At 40.3% G+C, this 22748-nt stretch overlaps 1 long non-coding RNA gene across 1 annotated transcript in view; it reads right to left on the bottom strand.

The window, feature by feature from the left end:
- The window catches only part of LOC139772231 (uncharacterized), a 60341-nt gene that overhangs the window by 26115 nt on the left and 11478 nt on the right, over nucleotides 1–22748 (bottom strand). Inside the window, exon 4 of the long non-coding RNA XR_011718092.1 lies at nucleotides 13893–14055. This is a non-coding gene — a long non-coding RNA (uncharacterized lncRNA). The remainder of the gene's footprint in view (nucleotides 1–13892; nucleotides 14056–22748) is intronic.

Raw genomic sequence — 22748 nt, 5'->3', positions numbered from 1 at the left:
ATCGCCAGTTTTGTGCTCGATTGCTGGCAATGCATATTATGGAAAATGCTAAAATGTAATAAAAGTTAAAATATGATTAATAATACTGTTGGATATTTTGTAGTATAAGAAAACCATTTGTAATATGACGAAAATACATAATATGAAAAACATAAGATAACGAGTAATATAATAATAATAATAATAATAGTAATATAAATAAAATAAAAATAGTTATATAAATAATTTAAATAATAAAAATCGTAAAGAGTGAAAGATATTTATAAATCATACTTGATGTGTGTGAGAGAGAGAGAGAGAGAGAGAGAGAGAGAGAGAGAAGTTTATACATATTCTTTATTTAGCATTTCAAGCGTATTAATTATTTTCTATTTGGCATTACTTTCCGATTGTCGATATATGGCTAATATTGAAAATAGATCATCGTATCGATATAATTTATTATTGATATCCCATTTTCAGTATCGATACCTGAGTATTATCGAAGTAGGTATCTCTAGTATAAGGGCCTCTTTACGTAGATGTGGTCCGCGAGTGCAGTACAAAACCGTGCGCGCACGTGCGAGCGTTACGTCTTCGTCGTGTGTGTTAATATATACATATACACGCGTATGTGTTTCAGTTCGCGTATGCACGAGAGTCGACGTTAACCGAGGACCGTTTCGATATACACGGCACGTACCGGCGATGTATCGCCTGATCGTGTTCCCAGCGCGACGAGGAAACTTTTCACAGCCCCGGAGCACGGTGTGCGGCCGTCCGCCGAAAACGCTCGACGAGACGTCGGCGTGTAAGTACGTAACGGAATCTCGTGTTTTTCATCGGGATGCGAAAACGCCCCGAGATTCCCCGGGTCTCTCCTCCGCCGCTATCCCGAGGGCCGCGGATTAGGAAAGTTTCACCCGGTGAGGCGGCTAAAGGGCTCGAGAAGAAATACGAGAAAACGTGAATAAAAAGATACGCGGAAAACAATACTTTTTTCGTTAAAATACTGTGTATTTTGACGCTTGCAATTCTTGTCTCGAATTATTTCTCGTGTTTATTATAGTGTATTATTCTAGTGTTTATTAGTGTACGTTATAATAATTGATTCGTTATAAATCGTCTCTTCTCCCAGCCCTAATTTAATTTCATATTTTATAACTGGAAATAAATTTCCAAATAAAAAACTTATATGTATTTTACATTTTAGAGCGATGAAGAGAGATAATATGTGTGTCTATTATTTATTGTAAAGATTCTATTCGTCAGTAAATAATATAAGTTCTTAAACATAGTCCTAATTAAATTTTCATTAAATTATGAAGAGACTTCTTATATTTTAGCCTAAAAAAAGTTTGAAATGTCTTATAACTAAGCGCGAGTAAAAGATTTTGCATTATTTATTATTAAATATGCGATTAAATCTTAATTTTCGAAAATCCAGTCTCTTGAACTTTTTTTCAAGACCTTTTTAAATCTGAAAGATCTACTTCTCTCTCCCTTTTTCTCTCTCTCTCTCTCTCTCTCTCTCTCTCTCTCTCTCTCTCTCTCTCACACACACCACCATGCTCTCTTATGAATTAAAACCAGCTCTCGTGGAATTGACTTTATGAAAAATCGCAAGAGCCCGACAATTCAGAGTGCACTCAATGTACCGTGCATGAAGCACCTATCCGCTCCAATGCTTAATTAACGCCGTTAACATGGACATCGCATACACTCGAAGTGATTTTTAAATCTATATTGCTGTCGTGCCCAGCCAGCAACGATTTTCATGCAAAATTTAAACGGTTTATACAGATGTAAACAGTTATGATTGGATTTGACTCGCGAGTGCGCTGCGCCACGTCCTTCGCTGATTCGCGCTGTAATTATCCATGTGTGTATTTATCTACGCCGTCAAAAATATCATTAACAAGATTCGGTGTGCACAATATTTTTTCGGTGGGGGGGGGGAGAGGGGAGGGTCAGTCGTGGCAACGAGAGGGCCGAAACGTGTCCATTAATAAAACCGTTGGAAGTACTCCTCTCTCCTCCTTACGAAGGCGATAACGATCGCTCGTATATTCCAGCCGCGATGAAAAATGGACGAGAGTGCAGGTTGGTGCGTCTCGAAGCGGTCCCTAGAGGATTTGCGAGGGTGGGATCCAGCCGGCTCTCTTCGCGCGGCGATATACGAGACGGGAGTGCGGAATCTGCCGGAACCGGAAAGCGTGTCATCGTCTGCATATCAACGAACGGCGCAGCGCGGGGCGGAAAACGCGCGCGCGAGGGATGCGCTTTAATAGTGGCGCATTTCCAAGCAGCCGCGTCGGGTTCTCGCGTGCTTGTGTACGTAACGCGCACACACAGCCACCTAGATCCGATGCTACGAGAGAAGACGAAGAGCCCCGGCCAACAATCGCTCCGCTTCACGCTCGACTGGAGAGCGCGTCTTTTTTCATTTAACATGCAAGGTGTTCTTTGACGTGCGAAAGCTGTCGATTCCTTCCGCTGTTCCCGTTTGCGACGTGGCGACTTAGCAATTTGAGCGTCTACTCGAGAGAGCGCTGTCGGGCCTTTATCGTCGATCGCACTCCGATATTACTGATGCTCAGCGACGACGTCAATCGAAGTTCTTCACACCGCGACAGATTCCCGTTTCTATTACTCCGCGAGCTTTCGTGATCGTGTGACACAGAGACACTCAGCGCGCATGAACCTGACGTACCGATATCATATAGCCCAAAGTAGCGTCTTACGTATCGATAGCCCGACGATCGTTAATATCGCGGCGATATGTAGTGACAGGCAGACAATCCTCTAGCTCTCTAGCAGGTGGCAGAAGAACGGAGGCGCGTTGTTCCAGAGTCTCGTTGTCGGCACGCCACCGGCACCGTCGCGCCGCGCCGCGCCGCGCGCCGTGTCTTTACGGGCTACTTCAAAGTGATTGAACCACCACGAAGACCGCGTCACAATCTATTCTGTCGCGTCTGAACGCCGAGTATATCTATGTATATGTACAACGTATATCCACCGTGTATACCCGAGCAAAGTGTAGCGAATGGGTCTCCTTGGAGCATGAACGGCGGCATGTTGATTTTTATTGGCGCTCTCTCGCTCGCGCATTTGCTCCGCGGCCCCGTTCGCGCAGAGTGCACTCTGTCCATTGTTAAGTAGATTTATACGATGTACCGATGACTATCGGAAACCGCATCTGCGGAGTCCTACACTTATTGCCTCTCCATCTTCTTCTTCGCTCTCCGCCTCTTCATCCTCTCGCGTCTCGCGTCTCGCGTTCCCGTCCTTACGATTTGCGTTACTCTCTTGCATAAGCTTTTCTCGACGACATCGGAGTAGTTCCTCTCCCTTTGCTATTCCATAGCTCACGTTGAACGTGAACACTTTTAGCAAATCGTTCGATTCGATTCGACACTTTTGTCCTGAGTTATTCCATTTCGCTCGAGAATTTCACGTGATCGAATAGAAGAACTCACGTGAAAGATAGAGAAACGCGTATTTGGATCATCATAGTTTTGTTAAATATAGCACGCCCATTTTTAGAAAAAATGCTTCAAAAAATTATTTGTTTTTGCTTTTATAATTTGGAATTGTTAGATTTAAATGACTGTTCTTTTACGATATATTATACATATTTTTAAAAATATTGTATAATAAATGATTTCCCTTTTTTAAATGTGATATTAAAGAATATATAAAAAAATAATTAAAGAATTGTCTTTTTTCTATTAAAACTTTCATAAATATTTCTAACAATGCTTTCAAAATGTGAAAATAAGCTAATCCAGTCATCAATAAATAAATGGATGATATCCTTATAGTAAGTATTTATAAGATATAAGATTATTTAAAACAATTTATTTTTTATTTAGATACTATAAAAAAAATAATTTTATATTAAAATTGAAATGTTGTTACATAGAAAATGCGATAGATTGCTTAAGAGAACATCTTAAAAATTAAATCATCAACGTTGTGGTAATCCTCCAAATCACGATTAGCGCTGATTAGGAAGATTTATAGCCGCGGAGAGCAAAGAGCCGTGAGTACATTATGACGCAGTAATTTCGACTACTCACGATTTCTCCTGCGTACGTTCGATTGCAACAAGAACTTCTCGCAACTCTCTCCCTGCCTTTATCTCCGTCTCTTTCTATCGTTTACTCGTTGTGATGCTGCGTTCATCGTTTGCCGATATTTCGAAAGTAAACTTCTACGAAACTTCAGCAGTAGAATCTAATGAGACTTCTCGCGCTGGCGTGAGAACTTTCCTCCTCGTTTCGTCGTAATGAAGACTGATCAACAGTGAATCTTATTTTTAGTCCACTTTTAGTTCTTCTAAACTTTCTTTGATATATTCGGACGAAACCACGAGAGAGAGAAGAATCTATGACGCGTTATATGAATATATATAATATATATATTATTTACAAAGTCTTAGCACGATCCTTGGGTAAAACCGTTAATCGCATTTGTCAATATCTCTCATCGCGATATGACATATCTAAACGTAACATATTATTTGCTGTCATCGTTAATGCATCCGAGAATTACCGGACGAGAAATATAACTCTCACTAATTCCGTCGTCGCTTATAACGATGTGAGAAAACACAAAAACATGGGCGCCGAGCGCCGTCAAGAAATGAGGCGTTTAATTCCTTCGTTCTCGCGCTGTGCACGTGCCGTGTACGAGCCATTAGCTTCAATCGCGCGGGGCTTACAGTTTCCTGAAGGATCCCGTCTTCCCTCGGAGAAGACCATTTTTTAATCCAAATTAATGCTTTCAGCGAAATTACATGAAAACTCGTAACTTGCCAGCCCTCTGTGTGTCTACAGAGACTTTTTCATTCTCTCTCTCTCTCTCTCTCTCTCTCTCTCTCTCTCTCGGCTTATCTACCAATCGATAATTTTGTCGTTTCAATATAAGAAATAAAGTTTAATTTCGTTTGCCTTCGTATTTTCTCCCTTATATGCATTAAAGACTATTACGTTCTTTTTCCTTGTCAGCTCTGAGAATTTAATATCTATTTAACTAACAAGTATTTTGTGTTAAAAAGTTATTTTTGTTTGCGAAAATGTTTAATGCGTATGTGTTACACATATTTAACAGAATTCATTAAAACTTGAATGCATATTGTATTATAGACGCGACTGGAATATCATATACATAGAATAATGCGTATGCGGACATGAATTCTAAATTTCGAACAAACCACAAAATCGATTTCAATAAAATTTAAACAACATGTAACTGACATAATGATATCGTACGCAAGTTTGCAACTTCACGAATAACATGTTGAAACAGTAATAGCTAAACATAAATACAATTCCGCGAATACGAATGTATATAGTTGTAAAATAAATTTATTTTTTTCGCTATCCGATACTATCATGCTGTTGTTCTAACTATAATATAAATTTTTTTAAAGTGTGTAAAAATATTTTAAAAATAAATTTATAACATATGGGTTACGCGCTGTAAAATAACGACCTGTATTAATTTCAGCATGACAGCTCTCTATTATAAACTAAAAAGTATTGCAAACTTATAAATTCGTTCGTATTACATTGGAAGTATATAATTATTTTGCTAGAAACTAAAAAATATCTATAAAACATTTCTAAAATATATTACACTATGAGAGTCAATTAAAAAAATTCTATGAGTTATGAATAATGGGAATATTCTACTAGTTTGACAAAGCGCAAAATATAAATAGCGCATATCTTTTAATCGCACTATGTTTCATTATATCATTTTCAATTTTCGCATGTGCACCGTTAACAGCTGTTTGCTTCGTGCACGGTTCGATTTCGCGTATTGACAATCATACGATGACAATGGGAAGCGAGCTTCATTGAACGCTGGCGAATGACGAGGTTTATCGCTCCCCGGGACGGCGCGTGCAATCGCGTTAGGAATGCGAGTACGCACGATGTCATTTCCTTCGATCAAGGGACCGTGCTTTCATCCAGCTCGTCCCGGAGATCGTTCGTTTGGTCTCGTCTCTAATGCCAGAGCAATGACCTTGCCGCATTTCGCCGTGCAAACTGCAATTCATTCGGCTCTCCCGCCCGATACGCCATGTGTATCGCCGGAGAGATGCGCCATGGAGGTCTCTTGTGCAATCTGCAGCCGTTGCAACGACCGCTCAAGAGTGAGCTCGGCGCGGATCGGACTTAATCGCTTTAAAGATCGAGACCGTGCTTAAAGAGGATATGTCAGATTTGCCATGGTTATCCGTGGGCATGGCTGATTCGATTTTTTGATATGCCGTGCAGATTTATGCATTAACATTATGAGTAATGCAGAAATATGATAAAGGAGGTAGAACTGGTAGAATAAGACTTGAGAACTTATATTACGTTTGCAAGTTAGTTTATTATATGAAATATAACTAAGGTTATATGTTAATTATTTTGATACGCGCAATAAAAAATAATTTGTGTAAGTAAACTAATGTAATTAAAATTCAATAAATTTAAATAAATTTAGATAATATTTATAATTAATTATCTTATAAAAATATATAATGCAATTAAAAAAATATGAGCTACTTCCTTGTTTTTTTCACGCAACTATGCTATACGTTCTACGTTATTATAGTTTATAGGATTTTCTAGTTGATTTTTATGGTAAAATACTTGCATAAGTATCTTAGAAACGTTTTTTGCAATTAGTTACAAATATAATACAAATATATTACAAATGTTTAATAAAAATCTTTCCTTTCAGCTACTACTTAGATAATATTTGATAAAACTTTAAACTATGATAATTGTTAACGTTATTACTATAAGCAGTAAAATCACAAGCCTTATTCGACAAAAATAAAATTCAATTACACCTTTTTTCGAACGTTTGTAAAGTTTTATGGAATAATCGGCAATGCTACTGCAAAGAAACAGCCAATATGCGATAAATTCGCTCCGCGGGGTGCAAATCTAATTACTTTCGAAGCATTCGATCCGTCGAAGCTAAAGAACGCAGCCAATCTATTTCTGGTAATTCTAGCTATATACATACGCGCGCTTACTGGTAGAAATCGCAGTTTGATGAATGCGAATTCCACGCGATCGCGAGCAATTTCCGCGTCGCGGCAAAACAGAGATTGTGATTCTGGCATGAGTCATCTCGAGCATGCTACACTATCGTAACTGCGACCATAGCTCATTGAGCACGTTACTGCGGTGCTCGATGATTACATTCCAACGACTTAGGAAGTTTTTGTTATTGCGAATCTGGCGAAGTGTGCTAGTGTGTGCACGTACACGTGGCATGCCTGCAGCACGAATCGACGATGCTATATTCGGAGAGTGCACTCATTCGAGAGAATACTAAAGCTGAATTAATAGACAAGGGGAAGGAAAATAATATCCAGTGTTTATTTTCTTTCTCATACGGGGACTAGGGACTTATTGGACCCGACAGAAAGATTTCCATTTAGAAATATCATTTCCGTTTTGAGTATCAATCGTGAATTGAAATGCGTCACTTTCAAGCTATAGGGATAACTTTTCTCGTTGAGAAATGCAAATCATAATATTCTCTTTGAAAATTATTCAAAAAGAGACTAATAATTTTCAAAGCGAGTCACAACAATGGCCAGTACTATAGTTCATCATAAAGAAATAATGGGAAGACAGAATTACACGAACGTAAACCTGAATTGAAGTTGCAAAGCTCGGAATAAAAGTCACTCTGAACAGGTTGAGATAAGTTGACTGTGGTGCCCAATGGGACAAGAATAGAACGCGAAGAGAATGAAGAGAATTGTCGAGAATCAGTCTCTCATAGGGGTCTGCGGGCGCGATTGCGACGGTCTCTTACTCCGCCCTTAACGAACCTATAATGCTTGCCGTAGCACGATGACGAAGGGTCCCACAATTTCGTGGCGCGGCGGTCGAAAGTGACACCGAATTCCCCGGCATTTAACCCGGTGCGTTAACCTTTCTGAAACCGAAGCAATTGCACTCATTGTCGGGAACGGTGGCTAAAGGGAGTAATGCGCAATGGTTGAGTGGCGCAGGCCGAGGAGGAAAGGAGAGGAGGATGGAAGAATGGGAGAGGGATGGGTGATTCAGCGTTTAATTGGACATGTGCTTTTTTACCAGACCTTCCACTCTGACCGTTCCGAGTGTGGGTGCATCTGATCTGGGTGCTGCTGTGAAGAGAGAGAGAGAGAGAGAGAGAGAGAGAAAGAGAGAGAGAGAGAGAGAGAGAGAGAGAGAGAGAGAGAGAGAGAGAGAGAGAGAGAGAGAGAGAGAGAGAGAGAGAGAGAGAGAGAGAGAGAGAGAGACAAGAAAATGAGATAGAAAAAGACAGAGAAAGAGGTATTAAGGCCTTGGGCGAGAGAAGGGCCGAGAAAGGGACAAGCGCATCACGTGCGACATTTGCCCTGCCATACTTGCCTCCGTGTTTCGTTCCACTCCTTCGCTCGTAAAGCGTGCACACGCCGTCGGTATGCGTGTCACGCGGTACCCGCGGAAGGTTAACAAATACGGTCAACGCTAATTGACTTTTTAACCGCTAATTAAGCCCCGCGGCATGCCCGGCCGTGATAACGTTTATGCCTGCCACGACCGAAGAGGAACAACGAATACTGGCAGAGTTTCGGTGGGCGTGTATTTTTAAGGGACGAAAGTGTCTTCGCGCAAAGCTGACTTCCTAATCCTCGGACACTTGTTGTCCGAGGTGATTCAAGACAAACAGATTGAACGGCGGCATTGTCTATAGAGTTTAACGGTTGGCCGCGATAAGTTTGATCGCCAATGAAACTTCGATGTTTACTGCAACTATTATTTCAGAGTTCAATGACCTTGCGGCTTTGGACTTAATCGCATTAACCCTTGGAAGCACGATTACTTCGCATAATACATAGACTTTGTACTATGACTACATTATTAATTGTACCATTAAAAAGTAGAAATCATAATAAATATAGTAAATTAGGTAAGAATGTGAAATAAAGCAGACGTTTGAGGGATCGAGATCTAATTTTAAATATTTTGTGTAACAATTCGAGTGATGATGTATAATTTAAATTTCAGACTTTGCGTCGTAATATCTCCGCTCGTAGGATACGTAGAGAAAAACTACAAACACTTTTATTATATAAATCGACTCCAAGCTATCGATCAAGCCTACTTAGAACTTGATCCGTTCACTCGTTATTGAGATCTCAAAATCTCGGGTACTCGCAACTCGTGCGTTCGCGTAAAAAAGTCACGGTGCGGTCTCGCTTCGCGTGTACTTGGCGCGAGACACTACCGTGTCTCTTGATGTTTATATTAACAGAATAAAATTATGTATCTACAAGTATTTATTTTTACAGACTTTGGTTATTTCAAGTGCTTTATACATTACCAAGTTAAGAAGAGAAACGCGTTGGTTTAGAGTCGCGCGATATTGATTGAAAGAGCTGAATTTTGGAAATGCAGTTACGAGAATCGCGTCAGTCAAGCCTCGTTATTGTCTATATTATCGACACTTCACTGGCTGATCTTCCATTTATATAAAAGCCAACAATAAATCAGTAGTTTGGCGTGACGGTACTTGAAAATGTGGGTTAACAGCCATGTCGATTTCACTCGGGACGCACAATCCGCGAGATGCGTTGTTTTTTTTTTTTTCCAGACGCGAAAGATGCACACTCATTCTCATTCGTCCTCAAGGTCCCGCATGCATCGGGCATATGACACAAGCGCGCAGGTGCGTTGCAATAATAATGCACGAGTCGTGGAACTGACCTCGTTAGCAAGTATCCAGACCTCTCTACGTATATACACTGTCGCTTATGCATGGACGCAGCGAAGGAATTAGCACGACAAAGCGGAATCGAGCAAACGACCCTGTTCCCGCATTGGCCATCCGAGGCATTTCCAAAAAGACAATAACGTGCATACCTGGCGCGCGATTGTGTGTGATGCTGCAATTCGAATACCGCGAAAGAATTATTCATAATTCACGACTGACCTCTTTAGAACGCCGCTTTAACCCTCTCGCCGGTACCGTTGTGTGTTTTCTCGGACAATCTGTGCAATGTTATATGGAATATGGATGCCGTTTACATATATAGATGAATAAACTACTTTAACATAGTAATGATTATATATTTGAACAATTATTCATTAAAATTGTCCAATAAATAGGAAAAATTAAGGTTCTCCTGGACTAAGTGTCAATAATTAAAATCACGATAAACATAGTAGACATATTTCTCAGCTTACGAAATGTAAATTTTATGATCAAGAGACACGGTAGTGTCTCGCGCCAAGTATACGCGAAGCGAGACCGCACTGTGACTCTTTTAGTGGTGTTTTTTATACTCGCGACGAGTTGCGAGTAACACCACTGCAGCTAGATAGATCAATTCATTGATCATCACACGCATTTTACTAAAACTTTTTTATTTTATATATTTTATGTGGCTGAAATTATAAATTTATCTAAAAATATTATTTATATAAGTTAAAAGAAAAATAATATGAGTGAGTTAACGCTTATTTTTAAGTAATATATAGTTATGCCATTATATACAGCAGAGTGATAAAATAATTTGTCGTTAGAGATAATAGTCCAGCTACTAATGGTCTAATCTGACAGCTCAGGAACGATTACGTCAATAAATTCTCTCTCGCTCCATAAGGCCAATTTTACTTTATACGAGAGTATAATGAATTTAAAAATGTTACACAATGAGTGTACGTACAGGCATCTATATTTTTAAACTCGATATAATTCGCTTCTAATTGCTGTAATTCAGGTCATTGCATCCTACACGCGGTTGTGAGTTCACTTAGTTCTACTATTGCGCTCGGTATGCAACAACGTTTGCATTTCGCGTTTATGCATCTAATTTCACAACTGGTGCATGTTTATCGTTACAATTTCTCGCTATATATAGAACATAGGAACTTTAGAACATAGATACTAAATATAACTGATATACTCACACGCACACATATTCATTTTTTGCAGATGAATTGAGATACCATAGCGCAATGCCCAGATACTTATAAATCTGCGACCTCCAATAAATTTCAGTTTGGGCTCAGTAAAAATATGTGTACTAATTTATCACAATCGCGTGTCTCTGCCCCGGTAGTCTATCACTGTTATCTCATCCGTGAAGAGAAAGTGTAAAAGAAGATTTTGAAGAAACTCTTCTCGAGGAAAGGTGGCACATAACAAACACATACGCAATACACGGCGTGATATCAGTCAAATAAGATAACTACAACCCGAGAAAGCGGTAGATGTAGAAATTCGTTACTCTCTTTTCGCACGCATCTCTTGCTGACTGGAATAACGGTTGCTTTTAGAAATGTACACGTATTTAATCGCACTGAAGCAAAACGAAATCCGTCGTTGATGCGGTTCTGCGAAAGCTTTACATTCGCTCTTATTGTTAGCTATCTCTCTATAGATTTATAAGCAACTCAATAACCCAACAAAATTTTTTCTTTGATTAGAAGATATCAGATTGTATTAGTCGCAATCTTCACCTCTATTCCAATTTCGTTATAGTGAAATCAACGAGTTATCTGGACGGTCACATGATGTCGAGACGATTTCACGGGAGCAAAAAGCGACGAAGGGTGAGAGCGAGGATAAGTATCAAATGAGTTTCGCATGTACATTTTTTTGTTATCTGTTCCGCGAAAGATACGCACGGAGAAGGTGAAGGACCCTCGAACGCCGGAGTACGAAACCGTAAAATACTTCGAACGGCCATGCCGTCGTGACATTTCGCCTCCGCGTCCCTCCTTCCTTCCGGCTCGTGAAGAAAGGAAAAGTAAGCGGCTTGACCGGAGCGCGGCTTGAGGAAGAACGAGGTGACGGTCGCGAATAGGAAAGTGTGAAAGAAAGAGAGGATAACGTCGAGAGAATACAAAATTGACCATAACATAAAGAAGCGGAAGGCATCATGATAGCAACCTTCAAGAAGGAGGAGCACGCGATAACGTGCTTTGGATACGAGTATCGTACCGCCTAACTCACGCTCATCTTATAGATGCAGGTGCATATGCATGTAAACGGAATTCAAGGCGACAGAAATTGCAAACCGAGGAGTAGATGAGTATCGAAAATTAAAAGTTAAGCTTCCAAAAATATTTTATCGCAATTGTATGACCTCTCATCGTAATCGGAGCCTACAAACCCTTCCATTTTTCATCTAGCAGTTAAAAAAAAGTTCTCGTTACACCATTTAATTATTATTACTAATATAACATTATTAATATGCAACTAACTTTTCCGTTCTTTATACAAGGCTCTATATTCCTATGCGAGAGTTTTGGAACTTTTATCGAGAGAGAGATCATCATGCGTAGTTAACGACCATGATTACGTCCGTAATCAACTTGACAACGGTTTGTTTTTCTCTTTTCAAATTTAACGACAAGCTTGACGACGTTTCAAGTGACGACACCGCTGCACTTGAGAAAAAACTGTTTCACCACACCGGAATCGTGCCGCGCGAGGGATACCGGCAATCTCAACAAAGCGTAACCTCTGCTTTATAAAATTAGAATCCCGAGTCTCGCGGGTACACTCCCGGTCCCCATAATCATCATTGTGTAGCGAAGATAGAATCTTTTGTTAGAATTAGTGCGACGTAATCGTGGCCGAGACGCGATGCACGGTCCCACGAGACCGATCAGGTAAAAAAAAAAGGGAACGTAATCTTGGTCGCTTAGAACGATGACGGTGCTCAGAGTCACTGTCGTGTCCGCATAGTAAGGTCGGGACTCGATCTAACGGGACCTCGCTGTGATATATACACGGAAAAAGAGGCGTGCACTCAGCCCAAATTTACGCGCGACTGTTTACGGGGCAAGATGGCATCGAGTTGCCACTCTTGCGCGCATTAACGGCAGTTCGAGAGATAGTAAGCGCGCCCCCTCGTCTTCGTAGACAATGGAGACGATATTACTGTTCCGACAACAATACTCGGAACCCGTGCCGCCGACATCTCACAATCAGGCCTCGAAAAAGAAGGACGGCGGGAGCAAGAGCTAGACTACCGTCCAAGAACGAGCCTGAGATTTAGTGGTGGCATCTACGCACAGACTTCTATATAATATAGAAGTCTGTGCATCTACGTGATTTCCGTTTAGCTCGCGAGCACTCGACGCGCAAGATCGTGCTGCAAAAGCCCCGTGATTTCGCGACTATAGCATAGAAATCTCAGGATACCTCTTTGATATCTCTCGTGGATTTTGATAGATATTTTATAAATAATAAGAACTTGTAAAGAATGAATGGCAGAAAAAGTACAGGAAAGAACAAATAGATTATATTTTGATTATCGGTATAAGCCATCGAAATACACACGGAAAGAACGGTTTTGCTGAAGTATTAAAAAATTTAGCTAGATACAGATCTGAAAATTATTTTGTTGCACCATCAAAATAATTATAGTAGGTAAAATATGATCGCTAAAATATGATGATAATGCTGTAAAAAATTTCGTTATTTTAGCAATCAGTTTGAGTCTACATAATTATTTTGATGGTGCAACAAAATTATTTTCAGATCTGTATCTAGCTAAATTTTTAAATACTTTAGCAAAACCGTTCTTTCCGTGCAAACGGTGCAAATTTCAGTAAGAAAAAATTACTTGGGCAGACTTTCTCTTAAATTAAGAAACAGTTGTCTGTATGTGCTGCACTAATTTGTGTAGCAAGCAAGTCTGGTGTAAGATAATTTAGGATTTGCCATTAAACTGGTTTCTCTCAGAGTGTAATCGCGAATACAGATATATACAAGCACGAACATTTCTGCACTGTTGTACGCAGCAACGATCAACGCTTAATTTTACATGCATACCAGTTCGATACGCTCTACGACCAATAAGTAAGTCGGTACCAGCCGCACGTCACCATACATCCTCTACTCACCATAATCTGTCGACGGACTGCATAATTCATTCCGTCATTGGCAGGCCTCAGAGTCCGATGATTCGTTATACCGCGCCACACGAACTACGACGGCCGAATGGTAATGGCTGCTTGGACGCACGTTTGGTGTATGATTTGGCACATAATTTGCGTCATAGTCATCCTGAAATCAGACATTTATAAATAAAGTCGACAAAATCTAATGAAATGAGCTTCTATCATCGGAGAAAAGTTCATCAGCGTATATAATTAGCCAAGACTTGACTTTCACGAGATCTAGAAATGTAGCATCATTTTTCATTTTTACTGTTTGGATAACAAATATATACAGTAGATTAATTACATAAAATTTAGATATAAATGTATAATAAACGTGCGCAAATTTATTAAGAGCGGATATTTATCTACGCTAGGGAATTATGTAGAAATCTTCTTTCTTTTATTATTGTAAATTTTTTTCGTTATTATCAGGGTGTTTTAATATTAATATTTCACTTTTCCACGGCTAGTCCGTAAAATTACACGATCAAAGTGTCAGCTGTGCCAGCACCGAAAGCTGCAATGTAAAAGATAACGGGCTTCGCGTGAATCAAAATTACGAGAGCATATTCGTCCTTTGACTGACGTTAATTCTATTTCCCGGGAAAATTGAAGCGGAGCGATAAAATCGCTCGCTCGGATACATTGTAGACCTTTCTTCCGTTCGAGATCTCCGTCGATTGAAAACATGAACATATATTTTCACCTTCAGATTAAATGCAGCAAATACCTGTTTACTATATCAACTACTTTAATATTTTAATGATTTTTAATAATTACTGTAGGTACTTCAATTTAGCTGATATAATATACTTTCTCTTGATATAATTCTACAAATTTTTTTTCAATATTACTATGTTCAATAACGTCCAATACTTTTTGCGGTATAATAAAAAAGCTATCATACCATATCACTATTCGTAAAAGTATTTTGCAATGCAAATTTTTTAAATATAGATATATTGTTATCTACGGTTTTTCTTCACTACAGTTCAAACTTCTAATATTATGATTGTATGCGTGAATATTTATAACAGTATAAATTAATAAAGTCATATTAAATAATAAAAGAATAGTTATATGGAAAATTTTACCTTTTTATTCTCAAATATAAAAAATTTTTTAAACCGCAAGATGCGTAGTAATATAATAAGTTATCAAATAACAATTTGGAAAGGAGAATTATTCTCCCTTCACACACACACAAGGCTTGTATAGGTAGATCTTTCATAAAAGATGTCCATCTCGGTGTTTCTTTTTAAATCGTGATTATGCCAGCTCTTTGCGAGTCCTGCGAATACCCGTGAGTTACTCCTCGAATCATTCTTAGTAGGCACTTTGGGGCCTCCCGAAAGAAGCGCTACTAACGCCGAGCGCCATTAGCCGCGTTCTAGGGCCGAGTTGCGCAACCGCGGTCCTCCTTACCTAATGGTCGCTAATATATCATACTTTTTTCAGCTGTCACCTGTACGACATCCATTTTGCTGCAGCGTGGTTCGCGTCACTACCGCACGGCGGACTGGCATTTCATCTATCCACCGTCACTTTGCCGCCACGCAGTTACAGCTTCTTACAAGCGCTATCGTACCTGTCCTCCTTCGTCCCTCCGTCCTTCCAATTCCCATTTCTCTCGTTTTTGTCGAGTGCGGGGATTCTGAACTTTGCGCAACGACGCAATTATATCGTCGAAAGTTCTCTTTTTGCGTCAAGTTGATTATCAACAGATTAATCTCGCAAGAGTACCGAGATAATTTTCTACACTTTTGTATGACGAGTCAGAAACATTATACGCAAAGATTTGCCTTAAAATAATCGATCGAGTTTAAAGAGATAGTTCCAGTTTGAATATTTCATCTTGAAGGATTGTTTAATATGTAATATATTTTCAACATTAGACATATTTTCTTCTTCCTCTAAGAAATTCGTATAATTTGATGTTACATCGTAAAAAATCGCTTGTAGTCGGGTACAATGCATTTCCAGGCAAATATTTGAATGCACCTTTTAATTGCTTCGAGCAACATTTTGAGATACGAGGTAAGAACAGTTTCGAGGCACTCGTGCGCATATATATCTGATATACGTGGCGAGTAAACGTGCATTTGCGCCCTCGCGCGTCTACGAGGAAGAATTTGCGAGATCGTGTGTGTATATTCGTATATATGTACATTGTGGGATCTAGCAACCACGCATACAAGTGCGGAGCGGCATCCTCGAGGGAGGCGCACTCAAGGATCGGAATGCTTTGCCGCTCTCACCCCCGTGACCTCCCACCACTATCTCCGCCTCCGTAACAGCGTCTACCCAGAAAATCCAAACATTCTTTCGGGTTTATCAACTTTGTATTTAATTCAGGAGATTCCGCAGCGGGGACGGTCGCAAAATCTAAGAGCTTCCGAAAGCGCAAAATTATAAGTCGCATAAATTTTATGAAGAGGTAAATGCAACCAAAAAAATGCTTTTGTAAAGAAATGCATAATCTCAAATTAAATATATATAGTTTATATTTAATTCATATTGACGCTATAAAAGCTATAAAAAATTGTAACTGCAATTTGGATAAAAATTTTCGATTGTACTTTTCTTGCAGTAAATAAAATTGAATATAAATGGAAAAAAACAAACTCATGAGTCGCATTTATTTGTTTACCATGCTATTTGTTTTAATAAACATTTGTCACATAAGATTCTGATATAATTGAAATTCACAGATATCGATTTGTCATGTTATAACACGAGCTAACTTACTTATGATATTAAGCTTTTAAAATACGAGTCTGATATATACGAGTTTGTCAAAAACAAATTTCATTATCTTCCGTGTTGGGCCAGATAGAAAGCGTCAATTTGGTTCAACAACGACACTCGACCGGCAATCCGGCCAGCAATGCCCACGAGAGCAATGCCCGGCCGTTGCGCTATTATCAGTTTAAAGTCAAACGAATTTCGCGAACTTGGCAATCCAGGCTCTCTCGCCGAGTCGATTCGGGCGCGCGCCTTTGTGCGGCCGCGTTCCGCTTTATCTGCGCTAACCAAACGGCCGTCTAGCCCAACTTACCGATTCCGACATTCTAATCTCACCAGGATACCAGCGGCTAACGTACTTTCCCGACCTGATAAAGACCGCATCCTCCGTCGAGATAAAGAGCCTCCGCCATCCGTCAGTTCACGTTTCCCCGACGTTCCGGTGACGTCGAGGCTGAAAAACGTTTCACGCCTCGGATGTAAATCCCCGAGCAGATTTCAACGCGAGTTAGATTCTCGCTCGCGGCAGACTTCACTCATGTCGAGGCCCTTCGGACGTGGGATTCGCCCTTCATCGATCTTCGGCGGGCTTTATGAGCTTACACAGAGCAGCGGAAGCCCTCGGTGTGGGCTCGAAGTGCGGCGAAGTACACTTTTAAAAGCTCGCGGGGATACGCGGTCGGATGATTCGCTTACAGCACTTGGCACACTTTCAACGTTGTCTCTACAAACTTCACCCGAGTTACGGGCGTTCTCTGTTTCCACGAGCAAAATGCGCTTGATTATCGGTGTGCATGCCGCACACCAAAGTAAGAAGGGGTCCGGAAGAATAACGGATTTTACGGAGGTCGATATGAATAGAGATCGAGCGTAATTTCCTCAGTACGCGCTTCGTGCACGCGCAATTACTTGATTTTTATACTTCATTCTCTGCAAGTAGAGTCAGACTTGTATTCTTATTTTGCTCACAATCGCGAATAATATATTTTAAGATTCACGTAGGGAGAGATCAATTTTAATTTTAAACGAGAACTTTTACATATTGACATAAAACTGATGCGAAAATCCATAATACAACAGTAATATAATAATGTTCAATTATTAATCGTCTGCCAACGTCTGCCAACGTCATTTTCGTAACATGCGATCATGAAAATTCATAAAGGATATCTTTCCATTATCCGCGCTTTTCTTCAGCCGTGCTCTTATCCCATGCTGAAACTGCGAGAGTGAGTCGATAGTTTAGCAAGTATCGATCAAGTGTCTAAGTACGTGTACCCGAGCGAACGCGCACGCTTCTCGTTGTAAAGCGCGGATAACGCGTTCTTAATTTGAATCACGTCGACCCTATTGGCAAGAAGTTAACGAGCAGTTTTCGTAATAATACGTGAGTCAGCGTTCTTAAAGACGAGGAGGGTATACGAGAGTCGGAAACGACAACGGCCTCTCTTCTCGAAAGTAGAGAGTCGCGTGTTTGTGACACGGTCGGTGTACGTGTACTGGGACGGGATTAATTGAGTACTCGGGGAGGCGGAGGAATGAACACGCGCACGGTTCATCGATTCCCGTCGGCTCTATGAGCTTATACGTGCGCGAGAGGGGCACGGCGGGTTAGATGAATGGACGGATGAAATGGATTTACACGAAACGGCGGAACATTTTTCAGGAGCTCATAAGAGCGAGCGGGAATCTCAAAGGTGGTGGTAGGAAGAGGAGAGCACCGGAGCTAGGAGGGAGCGAGATATCGACCGCGGGAAGTGACAGCCTCTCGAAAGTGGAGACCCTCGGCGCGCTCTCCTAACGACAAATGTGTGCTACCAGGATCAATTGAATGCTTCGGAGAACGTAGTTCTCCGAGGGTATAACGGAGAATCGATATCGCTCTGAAAACGCGCCTCTTCGACGGCTTCGAACGATCGCTGTAATTTTGTATATTCAGGAGAGTATCGTCCGGCAGCGCGCGAGTTGCGCCAAAGATTGACAAGTCTATGTAATTCTCGTATCGTTTCGCGGGACCATGTTCGTCGTCGACAATCAGTGCTGAATTAGAGAATCGATAAACGATTTTAGCAGTCGCGAGATATATTGTCGATCGTCCGATCGTCGACTAGCCCTACGCCGCAACACCGCGCACTTATATTCCTTAAATTTTATGAGGAGCGAAAGATACCTCTTGGCGCGCCACCAAGAAAAATATTTCCGGCAATAGTGTATATGGAGCTTTTACGACGGTGCACAGAATATGTGGATGAATACTTTTTCACTGAAATAAAGCCGTTTCTCTTTTCGTCGGCGAAGTTAAGAATCGTACGTTGCGATTTGCGAAACAATCGGTCGCGGAAAATTATAATGATTCCATCAATTCCTTGTGCGTTCGCGGATGAAAGTCGTAACGGATCGATCGCGGATATATTTTATCCCGTGAATTCTTGCACAGACTCGAATGGCGTTCGATGCCTCTTCTATTTTTAGGCTTCTCGATAGGGCCAATCGTGTCTTTCCTTGAAACACGTGTAGTAATTTCAGCCGATGTGACGCATTGCCGGGAAAAGGGCTATCACGAGGGCCGACTATTACAGAACAATCCTTCGCGTGGTATCGATTCGGCTTTGTGAAAGCCTTTTCCAGTAGGACACACTCTTCTCTCCATATCACAGATCAGTAGGAAGTAGACAAACAAACATATTTTGATCCTTTCGTAAACCGAATGGTTGATTGTACATTTCTATTTTCTGATACTTTTCATGATACTTTTACAATAATTTCTTTCTCCACGAAACGATTATTATTGTTACATTTGATTGCTTTTTTATGCAATGCACAGACATATGTATAGTATATAATATAATATAATGCGATAAAAAAATGTTATATATATATATATATAAACTATGTATATTGTATGTTTATACGTTAGTTTCCATAAACCTGTTTAGCCCTTCCCATCACTGCCTTGCCTGGAGTCAAATCCCCGGCACCAGGGGTCCAACAGGATTATCGTAATGGTTCGCCAAGGTTCGCCACGACCTTCGATCGCCAGTAGCTTTCCGCACCTGATGATTTGCTCTCAAAATACATTCTAAAGGACTCTATGGACCTTACGCGTTTGTAATGCAATACGAATTAAATTATGTAATTGTTTCGAAATTTGGAAAACTTCTAAGGTCAAAGGAGCAACATTTGGGAGAGCTTTCCTTTCTATAGAGATATTGGATTTTCAAGAACAAAGCGATCTATTGTTCGGATAACGATAACGAAACGACTCTTGATAAATAAAAAATTCTTATTTATCCCATTTATTATATATTATTAATAATACACAAATAAAGACCTTTAGAGGATAACTCTCAAACCACTTATCGGCAAATTCGCTGCTGGGCGAAATCGAGTACCAAAGTCATAAATTGTACGCGAGGTAACTATTTATCTAGTTATCCGCCGAGTAAGTCACGTATAGTTCCGCCCTCACCAGCTTCATTATCTTCGCGGGACACGTTCTCCCCTGATGCAACGAGATTGCCGGATGTGCAGGATGGAGAAGCGAAACGCGGTGGATGAGCGAACGGAGGTCGGCTTCTTCCTCCGTCGCGGATCAAGAGGACGAAGGGGCCCGGACGGGTCCAAACTCGAATTCCCTCCCTTTTCCCGTCATCCATCCCAACCCCGCGGTCCGTTTAGTTTTCTTTCTTCTCCCTGCTTCCTTCCTCAGTTTCTTCCCCGTTGCCGTCCGGTGTCTCCGGTTAACGTCGCGAGTCACGTCAGAAGGGTTTTGCGAGTCGGCGGATGACTGCCGGCGGGTGATACGTCGCTTTCTCGTGTGACGTCAGTCCCATCGTGAAAGAAAAGGGGCTGGCAGCAATGGTTATGGCACGAATGGGAGGGAAAGAGAGATGCGGAGTAGATTCGCCGCCGTGAGAAGCCCGCTTAGATGCTGCGCCAGAAAGGCTCAGTGTTACAAATGACCGCGGCGCTATGCATACCCAAACAGACCGAAGACACGCCAACGTGTGGAGGAGAAAGAAAGAAGAAAAATATTTATTCGGAGCTCACAGAGATTAGATCTAGTAGATTTCGTGACATATATAGTGCTATATACGGGCGAATCAAAAATAACTTACGATAAACGCGATATATATTAAACGATGCGATTAAATCATATATAGATATAAGCTTCTATACACATTCGACAATCAATTCATGTCTTTACTGGTAATTTTAATATCCGCTACAATAAAGTATATTGCAAAACATACAAATGTATCTGTGTGAACCCGTTATATATATATATACATATACATATATATATATATATATAATTTTACGAGTGCTTCAAAATTTTTTGTTCTATGCTGTAACAGCATAAAAAAATTAAATGCTTTTTTCTTTAATTGCTATTTACAGGATGACCAAGGCTGCCTGCCATTCGACGTATAGCACGTCGCGCTGGAGTCAAGCGTATCTCCAAATTAATGTATCAAGAGGCAAATAACAAATTACAGACATTTCTGGAAAGGACTATTCGTGACGCAATTATAGCAGACATATGCACGTATTTCATTGCCTTAACCTGGGGACCCTCTCTAAATATAGAGAGCTATGCAAGATACTCTCGGTGGGTTGCCATATCCCCATCCGAGAGGTGGCGATCGAATAAAAACCTGACAAAACTGTCTTGGTCGGATTTAAACTCGGATCCTTCAGCTCACATCTCTCTGCGCCATGATCGCCACTATACGTCGTAGTTCCCTATACAGATTGGTGTCCGCCTATCGACATAGGAATTGTGTCAAATTCTCTTTTCTCAATTACATATCTTTTATTTGTTAAATTTGTTCGTTTTCTTCATTCATAATGCTCTATTCTATTCGTTCACCCGAGTTCACAGAAGAGAAACTGTGGATGCTTGTATTTATTCGGAACTCGCGCGAGTTGCGAATAAATAAAAGCATCTATAACTTCATTCTTAGAGATTCAGCGAATCGAGGAATCCTCGTTTCCGCAATGGTAATGGCGCGTGCTTCCATTATTCTTAGCGCTCTCCCTCATCGCCAGCGGGGGTGACGCATGGGCATTCCGCGGGTACTTACGGCACGAGAACAGAGCGCACAATCATCTCGGATCAATATTTCATTAAAAAGAGTTCGGGGCAAGAGCTGATGCGTGCATATATTCTCGTCGCTTTGTACTATGTAATTCCTGCAATACTGAATCCTTACATATTGAGAGAAAAATCTGCGCTTTTCAGGTCTTGATATTACATAAAATTTGATGAATTGTTGAATAAATTATTTGGATCGGTTATAAGATCGTTTTTGGTAAATAAAATAATTTAGGAGAATAATTTTGATATATCTTCTGTTTTCCATATATTTGTCTAATACATGAAACAAGTTTAAAAAATAATAATAAATAAAAAAATTATTAAAAACATAAAAAGTGAAAAGAACATTTGATATTATTGTTATAGATTCAAAACTTATTCTTTCTCTGTTTATATTATTCCAATTAGGAAACATACAAATGATGCTATTAATAACAATCCATAACTCAGATCAGGTTTATTACTTCTTAAAAAGTCCTTTGCATATGTAAATGTACAAAATCATCTAATATTTCATTCGCCATCAGTTTCTTATTTGTTATTTTATTGTAAAAATTGTAAATATTGAAATACGTAACACATAATTCTTAATACATCAACGAACTGCGAAAATTTTACCATTATTGACCTAAAGAACTATATGTCTGCATAATACGAAGAAAACATGTTTTCATAATTAGATATGCTAAGAAAATCTAAGAGTTTAATAGATCTTCATCGACATCGCATTGCTTGCGTACCGTTTTTTCTTCCTCAAAGCTATATCAGCGTCGAAGAAGAAATGAGATTGCGCACGCGGGTGAAGATCACTTAGATAAGGCAAGAAGACGAGGTAGACGAGTAGCTAGAAGCGTAAGAGCAACATTGAGGGAGAGAGAAAGAGAGGCACCGAGGACGGCGATGACCCCCGCGTTGCGGGGAAAACGCGGACGCCGGAAAGATGGGACACGATCGCGTTTGCATGCAAATGC

This window comes from Temnothorax nylanderi, unplaced genomic scaffold, assembly GCF_030848795.1.
Source record: "Temnothorax nylanderi isolate EJ_2023f unplaced genomic scaffold, tnyl_v1.0 TNYL_tig0001_pilon, whole genome shotgun sequence".
In the NCBI taxonomy this organism is placed as follows: Eukaryota; Metazoa; Arthropoda; class Insecta; order Hymenoptera; family Formicidae; genus Temnothorax; species Temnothorax nylanderi.
Note: the sequence above shows the minus strand (reverse complement) of the source record. Positions and strands in the feature narration are given on the sequence as shown.